Source organism: Staurois parvus, unplaced genomic scaffold, assembly GCF_062004578.1.
Source record: "Staurois parvus isolate SC_StPar_1 unplaced genomic scaffold, SC_StPar_1.0 ptg000426l, whole genome shotgun sequence".
Classification (NCBI taxonomy): domain Eukaryota; kingdom Metazoa; phylum Chordata; class Amphibia; order Anura; family Ranidae; genus Staurois; species Staurois parvus.
The window spans coordinates 3,287,811-3,307,284 of record NW_028318222.1 but is presented as its reverse complement, the minus strand read 5'-3'; the positions used below and the strand labels follow the sequence as shown (position 1 = coordinate 3,307,284).

Sequence of the window (19,474 nt, the reverse complement as noted above, 5' to 3'; positions counted from 1 at the left end):
AAACCCACCTGGGCTATCCCCCCGGAAAGCTGTCAAAGCCAACAGCCAATAACAGCCGGCGGAGGCATTCCCCTTCCCGCAACCACACACATAACTGCCCCTTGCATACACGTGGCTGCACAATGGGCAATGCCTCCGCTGACTGTAATAGACTGTTGGCTTTGACAACTTCCCAGTAGGATAGCTCAGATTTGTATCCAAACACTCTCGAGCTCATCCCTTCTGTTGTAGACAAAGCAGGAAGTAAGAGGAAATCCCTTCAAAGTATGGAGGATATCTTCTTTATGCTGGATACAAACATGCAGAATTTCATGCAACCATTTGTAAGATTTTTTTTTTTAAACATTGTTGGTCACAGCACACAATCTTTGCACTCACCGGCCACTTTACTAGGTACACCTGTTCAATTGTTTGGTAACACAAATTGGTAATCACCCAATCACATGGCAGCAACTCAGTGCATTTAAGCATCTAGACGTAAAGACGACTTGCTGAAGTTCAAACCAAGCATCAGAATGGAGAAGAAAGGGGATTTAAGTGACTTTGAACGTGGCATGGTTGTTGGTGCCAGAAGACTGGTCTGAGTATTTCAAAAACTGCTGATCTACTGAGATTTTCATGCACAACCATCTCTAGGGTTTACAGAGAATGGTCCGAAAAGGTGAAATATCCAGTGAGCAGCAGTTGTGTGGATGAAAATGCCTTGTTGAAGTCAGAGATCTTGGAGAATTGGCAGACTGGTTTGATAGAAAGGCAACAGAAACTCAAATAACCACTTGTTATAACCAAGGTATGCAGAATAATATCTCTGAACGCACCTTGAAGCGAATGGGCTACAGCAGCAGAAGACCACACCGGGCGTCACTCATTTCAGCCAAGAACAGGAAACAGAGGCTACAATTTGCAAAATTGGACAATAGAAGATTGGAAAAAAGTTGCCAGGTCTGATGTGTCTCAGTTTCCTTAAAGATGGCTGTGCGTGAAAATCCAAGTAGATCAGCAGTTTTTGAAATACTTAGACCAGCCCCCCTGGCACCAACTACTATGCCACGTTCAAAGTCATTTAAATCCCCTTTCTTCCCCATTCTGATGCTCAGTTTGAACTTCAGCAAGTTGTCTTCACCAGGTCTAGATGCCTAAATGCATTAAGTTGCTGCCACATGATTGGCTGATTAGCAATTGAACAGGTGTACCTAATAAAGTGGGACAAAAGCATCCCAAAATTTAGTTTGGTGGTAATACCAATGTATCAAATTTACACGCACAATCTTGATAACTAATGAAAGTGATGTCATGCTTATTATCCATGTAACTCTAGCATGCCACTCCCTCCCGGAATTGTACTTTAACCACTTGCCGTCTGCCTACTGTTTTTAAATGGCAGGACGGTGTCACTCTAGGGGCCGGTTGCCATTCATAAACAGCACCTGCATTTTCTAGTTGTGCGCGCTCCCTCCGGACACAGTGGAACACCGATCGTCGGGCGGGACCTCTGTGTGAGGTCCCGATCATGTGACCACTGATTGGCCAATCAGTGATCATATGCAGAGTAGTAAGCAAGATGTCACTTGTGACATCATTGCTTACTACGTGTGAAATCTGTGAATGATCACAGAGGTCACATGGTACAAGGCTATTCACAACAGTCTTGTACCATGTGACAAGCTGTGACCAATCAGTAGTTCTCAATGGCTGTAAGAATGCAGCCAGAGAGAAGGAGAAATGATTGTTTTTACAGCCTTTATGAGTGTAAAAGCAATCAGTGTAAAAAAAAAAAAAAACCTTCATCACACCCCACAAGTAGTACAGTGTCACCATGGTGCTAGGGTGACAGTATGTTAAAAAATAAATAAATAAATAATAATATAAAAAAAAATGTAAAATTTTTTTTTTAAAAAATTATAATTTTTGGTTATAAACTAATTTGTGTTATTATTTTTTTTTTTACTAAAAAGATAACAGAATAAATTTTGGCCAAGATTTATGATGAAATATTATTTATTTGCAAAATTTTATAAGAAAAAAAACTTTTTTTCTAAATTTTTGGACTTTTTCATTTAAATAGCAAAAAAATAAAAATCCCAGGGGTGAATAAATACCACTAAAATAAAGCTTTATCTGTCTCAAAAAAATGCTAAAAAATTCATATAGGTACAGTGTTGCATGACCGCGCAATTGTCATTCAAAGTGTGATAATGCTGAAAGCTGAAACTTGGCCTGGACAGGAATGGGGTGAAAGTGTCCGGACAGGAAGTGGCTAATAAAATGTTTGTATACAGCAGTCAGTTGTTTGTTTGTTGTAGTGTTTATTTTATGGATGATAGCCAGATTTATAACACACCAGTGGTGATGGTTGGGTTATTAACAATATAAAAGCAGCACAAGAAGAAAAAGAAAGTTCAATGGATTTGGACAAAGAAATGGCTAATGAATTGAGACAAATTCTCCCATATGAAGCTTTTGAGTGAATTGGCCGTAAATAATTCTGATGATTGCAACTATTTGCATATGTCAGAGGAAAGTTTTCAGCAACTTCTAAAACGTGTAACCCCCATAATCGAGTAAAAAGATACCATGATGAGACAGACCATAAGTGCAGAGCAAAGGCTTCCGTTTCTGGCAACCGGAAGAAGATTATACATTTTTAAATTTTCTAATTGGATATCAGCTCAGTCTCTGGTGTGAATTATACCAGAAACGTGAAATGATTAATTAAGGTTTTGCCACCACAATATACATAGGGAAAAAAAAATAGCAGTTCTGTTTTAGTTGTCACTGGACAAGGTGGAAGATTTTTGAAAACTTGGAGATTTCCAATCACTTTCTATACAGGTGACAATGGTCACCATGACCAGTAGTGACGATGATTCTTTGTCAGTGGGAACACACACAGCTGTAAAAACCAGATCTAATTCCACATTTTAACCAAATCTAAAAAAAATTATTGGCTTTCAAAGTTATGAGTTGTCTTCTATTTAAATCAGTATTAAACCCAAAAGAAAAATTGTAATATATTGCAGCTTACCAATCCATAGATGTAGTGGCTGCATTAGCTTTTTTGTTTTAGGTGTTTTTCTCTCTGTTTTCAGCTGGTGATATGGCCAGTAACACACCTCCTGTATTAGATTATCTCCACTCTGGATGAAGGAGCACAAGGGGCACCCTTGGACAGCAGCATTGTCAGTCTGGGGGAGGGGAAAGTTAGAAGTACTAGCAGATTTGAAGACAAAGCATTTTCTGGCACTTTTTGTTTACATCAGTTTAAGTTAGTATTTTTTGCATGAAAATTACTTATAGCCCCCTGATGAAAGAGCGTACCTGGGCTCATCTCATCCTGCACATGCTCAGAAATGTGTCGCATTTTGATTACGTCAGACGTCACGTGCTGATCCCGGACATCTTGGAGACTCTGCCAGGCACCACCATCCATGCTGCATATACATGGCACCATCTGCTGGCAAACATCTTGGAGATTCCACCAGGCACATGCACAGCACCACCTGCTGATGGACTCAATTGATCTCCTCTCTGGATCAGACACACAACATCATCTGGCTACAGACATCTCACCCTCTTACCCATGAGCCTGTTTTTAAATTCTAAGATGTGAGCTACTGCTTATCTTTTTATTAAATACCTTCACAGTACACACTTAGAGGCGCTGTGTTTTTTTGTTTTCTCTTGTTTATTTTTACACTGTCACTTTATTTTTCTTTTTGATCACCTTTATTCCTATTACAAAGAATGTAAACATCCCTTGTAATAGAAATAAGGATGACAGGTCCTCTTTAAGAAGAGATCTGGGGTCAAAAAGACCCCAAGTCTCTCCTTTACCTTTAAAAAAAAATTATTAAAGAAAAAGTTTTTTCATCTCTTGCTTTACAAAAAAAAATTGTTTACATCCACTCCAGACCAGAAGTGGCACCATGAGGTCGCTCCGAACCTCCAAGGCCATAGAGGTGACCAGAGACAATTGAGTCTCCAATCGCCTCTGTGAGCAGCCGGCTGCACTGTTGGATTGTTTCTCCAACTCACACTTTATAATCAGTTACAGCAAACAGTATTTTTCCTTTTGGGATCAGGGTTTACATAAATAAATAAAAGATGACCATTTAAGCACCCCTGCCAGTGTTAAATGGTCTGTCTCATGCCTGTAACTACAAAAGAGAGCTTTCCTTTTGAAAAACAACAGAATTACTGGCTAGATCACCAGATGAAAATAGAAGAAAGAAAGCCTAAAAAAGTAAACTAATGCAGTCTTCTAGGAATTGGAAAGCTGCAATATAATAAATTCTTGCTTTTGGGCGTAATACTGGTTTAATTTTCTGTCAAATTCAGTAAAATATTAAAGGTGTTAACCTTTTTTGACAGGTGAAGTTAATGTTCACCAGGATTTGGGTGGTGAGTCCCCAGAAGGACAACATTTGACACTTCTTGCTTTATTTGGAAAAAATTAAAATTGGATACTCTACATACTGTGAACCAGATTTGCTTGTTATGTGGTCTGGTCATTCATTGTAAGTGGGTTTGTTTCTTATAAATGAGATATTTGAAAGGAAATAAGCTGCTGTAACTTGCATATGGATTTCACATATTTTTCATTAAACCATATAATTTGTTACTGACCAGCTGAAATATAAAACAAATGAGTATAAGTACATTCACAAGTGTCAGAACATGTGAAAATTGGGCTTGAAATTTTCTGGGTAAAAGTAATTATGGTTGATCAATTTTATTCTCGTTTTTAGCATGCCATGGTTATGAAGTGGAAACAATGACCATAGACCTATAGTGTTGGAGAAATCAATGTTCTAAATAGGGGGAAATTGATAGAGAAGACAGACACTGCCCTTGTTTTTTGTTTGTTTTTTGGAGCGTTTAGGATAATTTGTAAGGGTGATATGAAGCCCCATCTCCCATAACAATAATGCCAAGCCTTTCCTGAGAGACACCTGGGGGCTTTCATTACCTGTTCCCTTCTGAAGAAGTTAGTTATCTGGCTATTCTATTAACCAACTGAGTTTAATCAGGTTTGAGTCACTGACCTGGAACAAGATTGCGTCTATGTAAAGTCAGACTAAAGTCAGACATCCTTATTTAAATGTTTGTTCTAGGTAAGGGAATAAAACTATTGAATTTAGAGGGTAAATATGACAACCAGGATACTAGATTTTTTGGAATAAGAAGCAGCCAAGACAGCCTTGATACCTCTCTAAAGGAAAGGTTCTCATTCCACTCTGTTGAGTTACAATTGAGTCTTCCACATCTAATTTTTCCTATTAAAGCCCCATTCCTGTTACAATATGACCCACTTCTATCCCAAAGGTTTTTTTTTATTTTATACCTGGTGAAGCAAGATATACCCACCTAAATCTCCCATCTGGGTTCCTTGCTGCTGCCATTTCTGGGTGTAAAGCACAGCTAATTCAAGGATGCAGGTGCTCCCTCGCTGGCCAGACCCCTACCATCCCCTCATGTCGAAATCAGCCCTCTTCTGGATCCCAAGAGGATCCAGAGTGCTGCGTTCTCCATGAATAAATGTAACTGGGACAAGTTGGGGGAGGGGGGGGCATCCATAGGAGATCAGAAGTCTGTCCTGCATAAACTTCAAATTAATACTGGACTGGAATTAATACTTATCTTCTGTGGGGATTCCATGTACACAGACTTCATTTCGGCCTATTTAGATGAAAGGTTGCTGTTCACAAGGACACTGCAACATAGATTGCTTTGAAAAGGGATGGCATTTTTCTAAATGCACACAATATAAATGGCTAATAAAATGTTTAAGAAATAATAATATCGTAGTAGTAGTATCAACAGTGGATCATAAATCCAAGGAGTAACCATGTGACTTTAAGGATCAGGAATAAATTTATTTTGTGGTGGAGCAAATTAGATCATGTTTTATTTGTTTTTTTTCCTTTATTTGGATCAGCTGCAAGTTTAGGATCCTTTTTTGATAGGATTTGATGGACAAGTATTTTTTTTTTTCCTATATGACTAACTAGAAAACCATGCACACTCATTATATGTAACTTGAAGTTGAACTCCAGGCACACTAACTTTCATTCAAATATATTCACCATTAGCTACAAAGGATATAAATTCACTTTGTGTACTTCAAATGTTTTTGCACACCAAGATATAACCTTGTACATGTAGCAGAGACATCATCAGAGTGCTGTACTTAGCCTGTACAAAGCTCAGGGCTGTGGGAGGGACACCACTTACTACAGGCTGTCTACAGAGAGCTATGGGAGGGGGCAAGACCAGTCACCCTGCACAAGGAGAGAGAGAGCAGTAGTGAGCGGTCTTCATTACAGGAGGTAAAGTTTCACACTGGATTACAGATCTGGAGGAAATACACAAAGCATACCAAGATTTAAATAAGAACACACCTGACTCCTGTATTTAGACTATATTTGCTTATCCCAGAGTTCAACTTTAAGTTGAGAGGATGATAAGAAACCTTTTATTCAAAGTGCAACTGTGCCTGAAAAGAAGGTTCATCACATGCCTATAAGATATATTTGCTGCTTGCCTAATTTTGTAATTGAATGTTATTAGAATTGACCTTTTCTTTTGAATTTCCAGCTGACTTTTATTTTCCAAGCCTCCCAAAAAATACAAATATTGCGTTCACTTGCAGCCATGGCAACTGAGGACATTCTGTATTCTGTGTCCAAAGCCCTCCCAGATATCTTTGCAAATCGTGATTTTTCCAGAAATGTTTTTTATGTGATTTATATAGGGAGGGGGCTGTGTCCCTATTGAGGAGATATCATTGGTTGTCGAAACGACAAAAAAACAAAAGCATATTTTCAGTAAAGTGGGGATAAGTTAGTACGTGGTCTTACTACTGTCTTATCTTCCTGTTCCAGTGACAACCTTCCATTCCTTGCCCTGGTGTCAAGAGGACAAATCTCCCCAGTTGGATCACAGACAGGAATAAAAGCCAAAATTTCTCCACGAATAGTAGAGTCGTGTCTTAAAAAGACACTGCCACTTTGCCAAGTTAGGGCAAAGTAACATTATCTGCTGAAAGCCCACTTACCAGGGGTTATGCCTATGCAGGGGTCAAAGACCCCAGGCCACATTCTTTGGGGTCAATTGGTGTTTGGCATTCAGAGTTACAGTCTTATGAATGCACTGAAGGATTACACTATACGGTTTTTGGACACTTGACTGTCTCACCTACCTATATGGCCAAATGTATCTGGACACCGTCCTAATGTTAATGTGTTTCCAGTGAAGGCTACTAATAATGTTACCAGTTACAAAGACACTTTAGACTAGGGGTGATTTGCTATCTTATAGGGAACATTCACAAATGTATAGATAAGGTCTTTTGCACATTGGATATTTTTTCTCTCTCTACTAGACACCGTTCCTCCTGGTGGAAAAAAATGCTTGACGTCTTTTAATGCAGGTAACGAGTTTACATGTCATGGGCTTGGGTGTTAATTAATTTCATTGGCCAGAATTATAAGTTCTTCTGGCTATTGAAATGAAATAACGTGCAAGCACTAAACGCACCTAGCTTTAATGTGTGTTTACATGCGTCAAGTGTTTTTTCTTCTGCCAAACCGCAGCTACTCTTGGATGCGCTGGCAGTGGGGTTTTTCTTCTACCTCTAAACACCTCTAAACACCCACAAGTATTGGGACACCCAGGGGCGGACTGACAACTCATGGGGCCCCCGGGCAATAGGGGATCATGGGGCCTCTGTGTCCTTGCCCACAATCCAAAAAGCCTATAAAAAAGGTACCAGGGGCATTTCATGGGCCCCCTACTGACCGCGGGCCCTCGGGCAGTGCCCGAGTGCTCGAATGGTCAGTCCGCCCCTGGGGACACCCCTCCAAATCATTGGATTCAGGTGTTTCAATCACCTCCATGGCCACAGGTGTATAAAATCAAGCACCTAGGCATGCAGACTGCTTCTGCAAACATTTGTCAAAGAATGGGTCGCTCTCAGGAGCTCAGTGAATTCAAGCGTGGTACCGTGATAGCTTGCCACCTGTGCAATAAGTCCATCCATGAAATTTCCTTGCTACTAAATATTCCACGGCCAATTGTTAGTGGTATTATAACAAAGTGGGAGCAACTGGGAACAACAGCAACTCAGCCACCAAGTGGTAGGCCACATAAATTGACAGAGCAGGGTCAGTGCATGCTGAAGCGCACAGTGTGTAGAAGTAGCCAACTGTCTGCAGAGTCAATAGCTAAACACTTCCAAACGTCATGTGGCGTTCAGATTAGCACAACAGTGTGTAGAGAGCTTCATGGAATGGGTTTCCATGGCCAAGCAGCTGCATCCAAGCCTTACATCACCAAGTGCAATGCAAAGCATCGGATGCAATGGTGTAAAGCACGCTGCCACTGGACTCTAGAGCAGTGGAGACATGTTCTCTGGAATGACAAAATACGCTTCTCTGTCTGGTAATCTGATGGACATGTCTGGGTTTAGCAGTTGCCAAGAGAACGGTACTTGCCTGACTGCAATGTGCCAAGTGTAGACTTTGGTAAAGGGGGGATCATGGTGTGGGGTTGTTTTTCAGGGGTTGGGCTTGGCCCCCTTGTTCCAGTGAGGGAAACTCTTAAGGCGTCAGCACAGCAAGACATTTTGGACAATTTCATGCTCCCATCTTTGTGGGAACAGTTTGGGGGTGGCACCTTTCTGTTCCAACATGACTGCGCACCAATGCAAAAAGCAAGGTCCATAAAGACACACTCCTAAACCTTGTGGACAGCCTTCCCAGAAGAGTTGAAGCTGTTATAGCTGCAAAGGGCGGGGCCAACTCAATATTGAACCCTACGGACTAAGACTGGGATGCCATTAAAGTTCATGTACGTGTAAAGGCAGGTGTCCCAATACTTTTGGCAATATAGTGTGTGTGTGTATGGACATATAAGCTAACATGCAGGGGTGTTTAGAGGCAGAAAAAAAAATAACGCCAGATGAACCTAAGAGCAGCAGTAAAGTGTCCAGCATGCACAAGGCATAAAATGTTAACTAAAAAAAAAATCAAGATTATTTATATCAAACTGATACATTTTGGATAGATTTCTAAAACTATAAAACAAACCTATATAGTCTGATCAGCAGCTTAGATAAGAGCATAATCCAATATACAAACATTAAATAACCGAAGACAAGCTTCTTCATACAATAATAAACGATCTGCAGAGGCTTTGGCTTGCGCAGCACTATTTCATGATATAAAATGATGGCACCTAATAAAGATAAAAGCCTAGACAGCACTGTGCATATGTCACAGCCAATATTACTTAGAACCATTTCCAGGAAACAGTAAGGTCATACAGCTGCCTCAATTCATAGAGACAACATAAGAGCCTCCATTTCTTTTTCAAGGTGACCTTGAATTTTTTTAAGCAATTGTGGAGGACTGTGTGAATTTTGTTTTACCGTTTGAATTTATTAGCTGAATTTCTTAGAAAAAAAAACAACACACATGGATTATAAATGACATTATTTCTTGAGCAAGAGAAAATAATTCATACCAAGGCTACTTCTTCTAAGGGTCTTGTTCTGTAATTTAGGCTGAACTCCTGGCAGATGCAAAACACTACCGTATCACCCAATTATGTTCTTTAAAAAATCCTTTAGGACCCATTTACATTTGTGCAGTGCATTAAAATATGTGCATTAACATGCATTGCATCAAGGCTACCCCTTGAAAATAATGGGCTACAAATGCATCAAAACATCCAAAAAATCAGATGTTCCATAACATTTTGAAAGCAATGCACAAGGATGCATTGGAGTACATTGGAGTGCCATTCAGAATGAACTGCACTGTAATGCATCTATGCATGTAATGTGTGTTATGATAATGGCGAATTACAACAGTAAAATCAGTCTGTTTATGCTGTAAAGCATGCTTGTTATCAGGGGTGGACTGACAATTCATGGGGCCCCCGGACAATAGGGGATCATGGGGCCCCTGTGTCCTTGCCCAAACTCATAAAAAGCCTATGAAAAAGGTACCAGGGGTCTCATGGGCCCCCCTACTGACCCCGGGCCCTCGGGCAGTGCCCGAGTTTCCAAATGGTCAGTCCGCCCCTGCTTGTTATACTCACTGTGGAACCTAAGGGGTTAATCCTCCGCATTGTGTAAAAAGGATATTTGATTCTGTCTGCTCTGATCCTCCCCTTCTTCTACTGTACCCAATCCATCTGCTGATAGAACAGAGCCTTTCGGGCAAACTGCACATGCTCAGTTTGGTGTGTACTGAGAGGAGTTTTTTTTCCTTGGAAGACTGCATGTGATCAGCACAGGGCCAATCAGCACTGTCCAGGCAGAGGGTCAGGGGTTATGCAGCCTCATAGGGACAATCAGGGGAGAATGAAAATTCCTCCTACCAGCTTTAACCAATGCTCTTCCGGACACTGATAGAAGTCACAAGCTCTAACTGCTTATGAGAAAAGGTATTGAACAGTTTATATTTACTAAAACAAATGCATTTCCATTTTGTGTGTACTGTGGGAGACCAGATATAGTGAATGCAGGGTCCTGGGTTTGGTAACACTTTAATGTGCCTGTTTCCGTAACACATAAGTATAAATAGGCATGTATTTGTTATATATAACTAGTAAATGTACAAAAATGCTTTTTTTATATTAGCCTAATGTAATCTTCTGTTCACAGGTCTCAGGCTGGGATAGGGAATGCCCACAATGTGAGCAGATCAGGCTTTATTGCAGTGCACTGTTGATCTAACTGAGGGGTCTCCAAATTTTCTAAACAAATAACTAGTTTATTCTCCATCAGACCTTAGAGGGGCTGTGGCAGTTGGAAGTAGAAAAGGTCCCAACATCAGCGGGAAACAAAATGCCCCATATTTGGTGTCAGTGGAATTAATTGGGCCCCATTGTTGATGTCAATGGGCCCAATTGTTGGTGTCATTGGGAGGAATTGTGCCCAAACGCTGGTGTCATTGGGAGGAATTGTGCCGCTTCATTGGTGTCATTGGGGAGGAATTATATACTATTGTTGGTATCAGTGGATAAAATAGTGCCCCAAGGGCCAGATAAAAGCAAGCAAAGGGCCGCATATGGCTCCCGGGCCACAGTTTGGAGACCACTGATCTAACTTACTGATAGTCGGAGAAAGCCGATTGCTTATCTTTCTGAAGACAGGGAGGTTACCAAACTGCATGTCCTAACTACAATGGAGAAAAAGGAGGCCTAGCAATATTGTCTGGCAGGGGTGCCTTATCACTAACTGGTTGAAGAGAAGCCACATAACTAAACTAGTAATCAAGTTACTTCTCATATGTATGTGAACTGTGTTCTCAGCTATTTGCTTGAAGTTTAGTTTTAAAAACTAATTTGTATTCAACAACAATTTTTTTAATCTAAATCTAAGTAACTGAATATAGTCATCTTAGTTTAATAATTTTGTCATCCATGACTAAAGTCACTTCCAGGTATTACTTTATGGAAAGGCCTTAGAAAATGTATAGCCCGGTGCCCTCCTTCCATACTGCCCCACCATCTCTTGCCCTAATGTCATAGGACTGGCCTTCTATAAGTTGCTCTCATGCTCACTAGGCCCAAATCAACCAATAGGCTTTAGAGGCAACAATAAGATCCAACTGCCCCATGACAGTTCTGGTGCTGTCATTCTCATGGAAACAAAGACATTCAGCCAGAAACTTTGTTTTTGAACAGTTACCTCTTACTTCAATATCAGTTGGCCAGGGGTGTCCTCAGAGGTTGTATACATACAAATGTAGCACCTTCCTAGGTAATCTGCTAGGATGATAGGTACATTTAGTTTTTCTGGATCCTCTGTAATCATTGGGTAAGCTATTGGTTCCTTTGGGATGTTCTAGATCTCACAGGCTACAGGTTTGATTCCTTCTCCCTGCATTTTGGAGGCTTCCAGGACATAGAGCGCTGGGTGAGTCAAACGGGCAGCTTAAATATTTAGTGTGCCTCAGCCAATCCCTGAACGGTGTGTCCTAGGTAGCTGTAGGTGGCTGGGAAGAACATAAATAGTCTGATGCTTGGCACAGCCCTGTTCTTGTCTTGCTGGAGAAGTTCCTAGCCTCAGGGGCTGCTGCCCTTTGAGGCAGTCCCACTGGAGAATGCTGATATTCATTAAGGTCCAGGGGCAGACTGACAACTCATGGGGCCCCTGAGCAATAGGGGATCATGGGGCCCCTGTGTCCTTGCCCAAACTCAAAAAAGCCTATGAAAAAGGTACCAGGCGCATCTCATGGGGCCCCCTACTGACCCTGGACCCTTGGGCAGGGCCCGAGTTTTCAAATGGTCAGTCCGCCCCTGTTATAAGGTCCCACCTATAGTAGAGCTGGGGGGCCTATTCCTTACTACCTTTGGAGTTACCTAAGCAGTTTGAAGTGGTTCTAAAGGCTCAAGCTTTTTTACCTTCATGTTTTCTATGCACAAAGGTAAAAAACCTTCTGTTTGCAGCAGCTCCCCCAGCCCCCCCAATCCTTACCTGAGCGCCCTCCGATCCAGTGATGTTCTTGACAACCTCTGCTGTCTCTTTCTCCTCATAGGATGAGACAGTAACAGGAGCCTATTGGCTCCCGCTGCTGTCAATCACAGTCAGTGAGCCAATGAGGAAAGAGCTGGGGGGGGCAGGGCAGAGCTGCAGCTCTATGTGTCTTATGGACGCACAGAGCAGCGGCTTGGGAACAAGCATGCAGTGGTGCCCCCAGGGCGATTCTAGTCACTGTGTGTTGTGATACTTTTGAGGCTCCAATGGTCTGAGACTGCTTTTACAGGGACTTAGCTATGGCCTTCCTCTTCGTTTCTGGCTTAAAGACTGTTCCAAGAAGTTTCACCTAGTGAAGTGTGTCCTCCTGTTGCAAGTCAGCATTTTTTGGAGTATCCCATACCACCCCAACCCCTTTCCTGTTACATGTTCTACAAGCAATAAATGTTAAAAATCCCCTGAGCCAAAGGTCTACAAACTTTCTAAGCAAAGGGCCAGTTTACCGTTCTTCAGACATTGGGGGGCCAGACTGTGGTTCCCAACATCAGTGGGAAAAAAGAATGCCCTGTCTTTGGTGTCAGTGAAGGAACTGAGCCCCATTGTTGGTCCTATTGGGAGAAATTGCTGTCATCATTGCTGTCATTGGGAGGAATTGTGCCCCATTATTGGTATTATTGGGAGGAATTGTGCCGCATTGTTGGTGTCAGTGGAGGGAATTATGCTTCATTCTTGATATGAGTGGATGGAAAAGGGCCCCTGGGCCGCAGTTTGGAGACCACTTCCCTGGATTGTTTACTGTGTGAATGGTGGCCTCTGCACTGTTTTGGGAAAGAACCAGTTAAATCCAGAGGCTCCTATGTGTGCAGTGCTACACAATATATAGGGGTTAATTTTTTTTTATTTTGTGCAACCACTCCATTACTACGCTTTTGCAGATTGTCCTTAGTGACTAGCCAAAAAAATCCAACATGGAGGGGATTGGGGAGTTGCTGCTTTCTGCTTGCTGCTTTCTGAAGGCATAAACACATTCATTTAACATGTATGCCAATTGACTTTTTAGTTTTGGATCAAGCAGGGAATATTTCAAACCCCTGCCAGGTTTCCAGACAGGGGGATTTCTCTCTTGTACCTGGGAAACAGCATGAAGTAAGCACAGATCTCTCCAAAGGGAGGTAAAATTCCCTCTTAGACAGTTGTTATCCATTAAGATTCCCCCTCATCTCCAGTTCATGTAACTCACAAATTAGGGATTTGGAATCTCTTTCTGTAGCAGAGACAATGGTCACCAGGACCAATAGTGAGGGTGAATCTCCATAGTGGGGATATGGACAGCAAGGAAAACCTAGAATGGAATCTGAACCTTTCATATTCTATTTAAAACTATAAAAAGATTGGACATACACTTGAATCTATCAAAGTCAACCATGCAATAATTATCTTGTATATGAGTATCTCTAGTACCATGGGTTCCAGGCAGCAAACTCTCAATCATTGCAACTCATCCTAACACACTAAGATTTTGAACGGTCAAAACTTAAAAAATTACCATTTTTGAGGTTCGATTCAAGAGAATTGAACAAGCACAGCAACGGGTAAGATAACTAAGGGTTGGTTCATACTATAGAAACGCAGTCCAGATGCATGCCGGATGTGTTTCTGCATGCGCATTTTTGATGCATTCCCGAGCATTTTTGATGCTTTCCAGTTCATTTTTTTCCTGTCTTTTTCTTCAATTTAAATAGGGACATCTGCATTCCATTGCATTTTTGGTGTGCTTCAGTGCATTTTTGATGCGTTTTACTGCGTTCCAGTACAGTTCTGTGCAGGAAAAATGCAGCCTGTTCTATTTTTTTTTTTTTGCATCCGGAATTCACTGATGTGAACTATGACATTGACAACCATATAACCTACTGTGTGTTTTTGATGCAGAAAAAAAACAACTGTAACACATGTATTGTGAACTGGCCCTAAGACAAATTCACATTCTTTAAAGCATCTATAGTATTTAAGGTGCATCAAAAAGCTCCCGTATATACAAGTCCCAAATCTAGTTACTATGTGATGCACAAGCCTCATTAAGTAAATAAAAAATTTCCTTTCACTTCTTAGTTTGAACAAAATCCTTCATTTGTGTCTCACACGCTCCCCCTAACAGACACTGCAGATCACAGTGGGAGGGTTTCAGAAACAGAGGCAGTGCTGCCAATCCAGAAAGCAGTGGGCAGGACTAGGTGTGGCCAACTGCCAACTGATAAGCTGCAGGCTTGTGAATCAGCAGTGAGAATGCTGATAGGCACGCCCTCTGCAACATTTGTTACATCCCACTGTAGGGCAAACAGGCACAGCTTACATAAAAGTGGCAACTCTGCTGTGAATTCAGGAGCAGTGCAGCATTGTTGCCAAAGCATCAAAGGACGATGCATTAGGTGGACTTGATTGGCAGGTGAGGTATTAGTGGAACTTTGCAGAGGGCTAAGAGAAAACTGTAAGTGCAGGTCCACTTATAATTAACTGCCGCAGCATATATTTTAATGAGAGGACATAGTTGTCTTTAAATAAAGAATGGAAAAAAACCAACAATAACGTTCAGCTTAACACAATGCTCAAGGTTAGCCATCTATGCCAAGAGTTGTCATAACCATTTTGTTACAATAGAAATATGCTGCATAATTAAAGATCATTATTGCATGAATGTCATTTTAACATTAATCAATTCAGAAGAGGCTGCTTTCCCTTGACCTGCTTGCATATTTAAGCAGAGTGAACATATGGAAGTGAAATGTACTGGCACACAAATGCTGTGGTTGTAAAGCCAGAAGGTTTTTTACCCTACAGTGTTCTATGTAGGAAGGTTAAAGGCCTTCTACATGAAGTTTCCCTTGCAGCCCCCCCTAAATACATACCTGAGCGTGATCATGATATGGCAATGTGCATAAGAGCCGAGGCTCTCTCAGTTCTCTCACTCCTCCTCAGATACAGCAGCAGAGGCCATTGGCTCCCATTGCTGTCAATCAGAGCCAGTGACGAGGACCAGGGGGTGGGGCTGTGCCCTGTTTTGTGTGTCTTATGGACACATAGAGCAGGGCTCAGGAGTGAGCACACATGAGTGCCCCCCATAGCAAGTGGCTTGCTATGGGGGCACTCGGCGGGGGACCTGAGAAGAGGAGGATCAGGGATGCTCTGTGAAAACCCACTGAACAGAGAAGTTAATTATACCATGTTTGTTATTTAACAAAAACAAGCTTTACAATCACTTTAAAGTGTTACTAAACCCTGGACCCTGCATTCACTATATTTGGTCTCCCACAGTACACAGAACATGGAAATGCAATTATTTTAGTAAATATAAACTGCTAAATACCTTTTCTCATCAACAGTATATAACAGTCCAGATGAGCACTGGTTAAAGCTTGTAGGAGGAGTTTTCATTCTCCTCTAACTGTCCAATGAGGCTGCATAACCCCTGACCCTCTGTCTGGACAGTGCTGATTGGCCCTGTGCTGATCACATCCCAAAGAAAAAATAATTCTCTAGCAATGCACACTAAACTGAGCATGTGCAGAATGACTCTTAGAGCTCTGTACTATCAGCAGGTCGATTGTGGACAGTAGAAAAAGGGTAGGATCAGAGAAGACAGGATCAAACAGCCTTTTAGACAATGCAGAGGAATAATCCCTTAGGTTCAACAGTGAGTATAACAAGCATGCTGTACTGCATATACAGACTGATTTTACTGATGTGGGTTTAGTAACACTTTAACTCTTCAAAAACGAGAAGAACTTTTTAAAACGGCTGTACAAAAAGCAATTATGGTGTCCAAGTACAATAACACACAGATAATATACATATGGGGGAGTGATTTAACTGCTAAAGGATTTTTGTTTATCCAGTTGTGAGATTTACACAGCTCTGCCACAAAGCAAAGCCCTGTCTGGAAGGGCAAGAGATCTGATATTTCTTTGCTAGCATTCACTAACACATACAGGTCTCCTCCAGGTCCCTCCCAAGCCTGGGACAGGACAGTGAAAGGAGGAGCAGCGGACTAATAAGTTCACCTCTCTGTCACTCCGCTCCCTTCTACTATCAGCATGTTCCCTGTTATCGCATCAGCACTGAAACACAACTGATTGCTTTGAGCTGTGTGTTCCTTTCCCAGTCTGAGCTCTGCTGTACAGGGGATTGCAAGAGACTATTGCCTAGTTCAAAAAAATTACACAGCTTGCATAAAAATACAGTTATTGATGTGGTAGTTAATATGGAGCTGCCTTAGAGTTCAACTTTAAAATGATATCCCATGTTCTGCCTTCCAACCAGACCTGCTGTACGCATTGGACGCCTGCCCATCATAGAATGAAAGGGGGGGGGGTCTCACTCTCAGAAATCAGAAAATCCCTTTAAATGCGGCTCCAGATTAAAAGTGAATCTTACTTTTAAATAAATATTAAAATATCATTGTAATTAGTTTGTATTCACCTACTTATGTTGGTGTTCACTTTACTGTTTTCTTCTACAGATGTTCGTGGATCAGGAAAAAAAAACATTATTTTAATGTGAACGTTGATTGTGTAACGCATGGGTGCTCAACCTGTGACCCTCCAGGTGTTGCAGAACTACAAATCCCATGAGCCATTGCAAGGCTGACAGTTACCAGCATGACTCCCAAAAGCAGAGGCATGATGGGACTTGTAGTTCTACAACAGCTGGAGGGCCACAGGTTGAGCACCCGTGGCGTAACGCAATCAGCAGCACCCTCCTCTATCTATAACTAACCTTGATTAGTGCTCACTGTGCATTAAATTGATTGCGGAGGCTATTTCATGCCTTAGTCTCACGAGGCTTGCATGCAGAGGTCACATTCTTACACACGCTGTCATTCGTAATCATATTTCAATTTGTTATGGTCACTTCCTATGTCATGGGAAATACACAAGACAAATTTTTTTTTTTTTAAGATAAAAACAAATTGGCTGCTTGCCAAAGCATTGGTTGCAGGTAAAGTAAATATCTTATATAGAATCTCATATACATATATGTATGAAGTAAAGTAAATATGTATATATATATATATATACACACACACACATATGTGTATGTATATATATATATATATATATATATATATATATATATATAAAACAAAAAAAACATCTATATATATATATATATATATATATATAAAAATATATATATACACACACACACACACACACACATATATATATATATATATATATATATATATATATATATATATATAAAATATATATATTTTTTTATTTCTTCTTATTTATTTATGTACATTTCTTACAGCAATACGCATACTGTTTGAGATATCTGATCATTTTGGGGACATAAAAGTATAAACTTATCTAATGGTGTCCACACAAGTAGCTGTATAATCATTCAGTTGATCATTTGATTCAACTAAAGTGATCAAACTGAATAAGAATTGTAAACCCCAAAGGCTCACTTTGATCGATTTACTAAGCTTTCAATTGATTTTGATGCCTCTGGCGAATCGTTCAGCCGTGGTGCAAATTTTTCCAATCACTTTGATCAAACAAACGAATATCAGACAACTGATCATAATACAGATCATTTAAATGATTTATTTTTAATGGATGATGTCTGATCATGCTTTAGATTGTAAGCTCCATGAGCAGGGCCCTCCTATATACCTTAGATTGTGCACCCCTTGAGGGTTAGGGACTGATGTGAATGTACAATATATATGTAAAGCGCTGTGTAAATTGACGGCGCTATAGAAGAACCTGAAATAAAATAAATATTCTTTATCCTTCTGTATTGTAAGTGTACTGTCTCCCTTATATTGTAAAGTGCTGAGCAAACTGTTACTATATAAATCCTGAATAATAATAATAATCAGGTGTTACAATGCCATACATGTTGCATTGTTCAAAATTTGAATCGATAAATTGCTTGTTTGTGATCGCTCTTGCCTACATTAATCACACATTGATAGGTGTATGGCCACCTTAAGGCAGAAATGATTGAAGAGGTGTGCAGTAATCCATATCGACCAATCACAGTCCAGGTTACTGTAGTCAGATGCGTGAAATATGACATGTGGATGGTTTTTATGGGTTGCTACACTTTGTGCTTTGCCTTTTGCCTCTAAGCTTGATAATACATGGGTACCGTCAGCATAGCCTTGCAGCATAATGTGCTACTGATACATAACACCACCGCTGTGACAAATCCATATTCTACCGGCAAGGGACGGGTAAAGCTACAGGTCTATGAATAAATAAAGGAAAATATAGATGAAATTACCTTGATTGTCTTCCTAACTTAGAGATGTCGGTTCCCAGGCTGGACCAGTCTCATCCTTACACCAGCACCAAGCTCCCTCTCCCTCTCTGCACTCGCTTCTATAAGACAGGTCATGCTGCATTCGGAGCCAGATGGAAACTCCTACACATAGGCCTGCTATTGGTCATTGCCGTGGCAACCGGGATGATGGACAGCTCTGTTTCACAATGACAAAATCAAAGTTGTTAATAATGAGCCCCCACAAGCAACAGAGTGGGCTGCAATTGTAGCAAGGAGAAAAGAAAAAGAAAAGTGTGAAATCGCATGGGAGTACATTTCTGCAGCAGCCAGGAATTGACTGTGCTCTTTGCAACAAATTAAATAAATTGCATAGAAGAGACACATTTCTCTGTGTTCACGAAACATCTCTGACAGGTGATTCATGGCAGTTTAGTTGTTTACTGCATGCAGTTTTAACAAAATAATTCAAAGCTCGCTGTAACCCCCCCATAAGTTACTCCCGAAATCTGCTGGTGGCATGGGGACAAGCTGGGATCAGTTTAAACCCAGGGGTGGACTGACCATTCAAGCACTCGGGCACTGCCTGAGGGCTCGGCTCAGTAAGGGGCCCATGAGATGCTCCTGGTACCTTTCATTGACTTTTTCATAGGCTTTTTTTGGGTGTGGGCGAGGACACCGGGGCCCCATGAG

General features: G+C 41.0%; 1 protein-coding gene across 2 annotated transcripts in view; it reads right to left on the bottom strand.

The window, feature by feature from the left end:
- Nucleotides 1-18,895, bottom strand: part of AKAP5 (A-kinase anchoring protein 5) — a 28,102-nt gene extending 9,207 nt beyond the window's left edge. The window contains exons 1-2 of one of the 2 annotated variants that reach the window (XM_089687499.1): nt 18,785-18,895; nt 3,026-3,185 (exon numbers count right to left, since the gene is read on the bottom strand). The gene's annotated coding sequence lies outside the window, so the exon portion shown is untranslated. The remainder of the gene's footprint in view (nt 1-3,025; nt 3,186-18,784) is intronic. The other variant, XM_089687498.1, reaches the window with a different exon arrangement.
- Nucleotides 18,896-19,474: the final 579 nt, after the last annotated feature.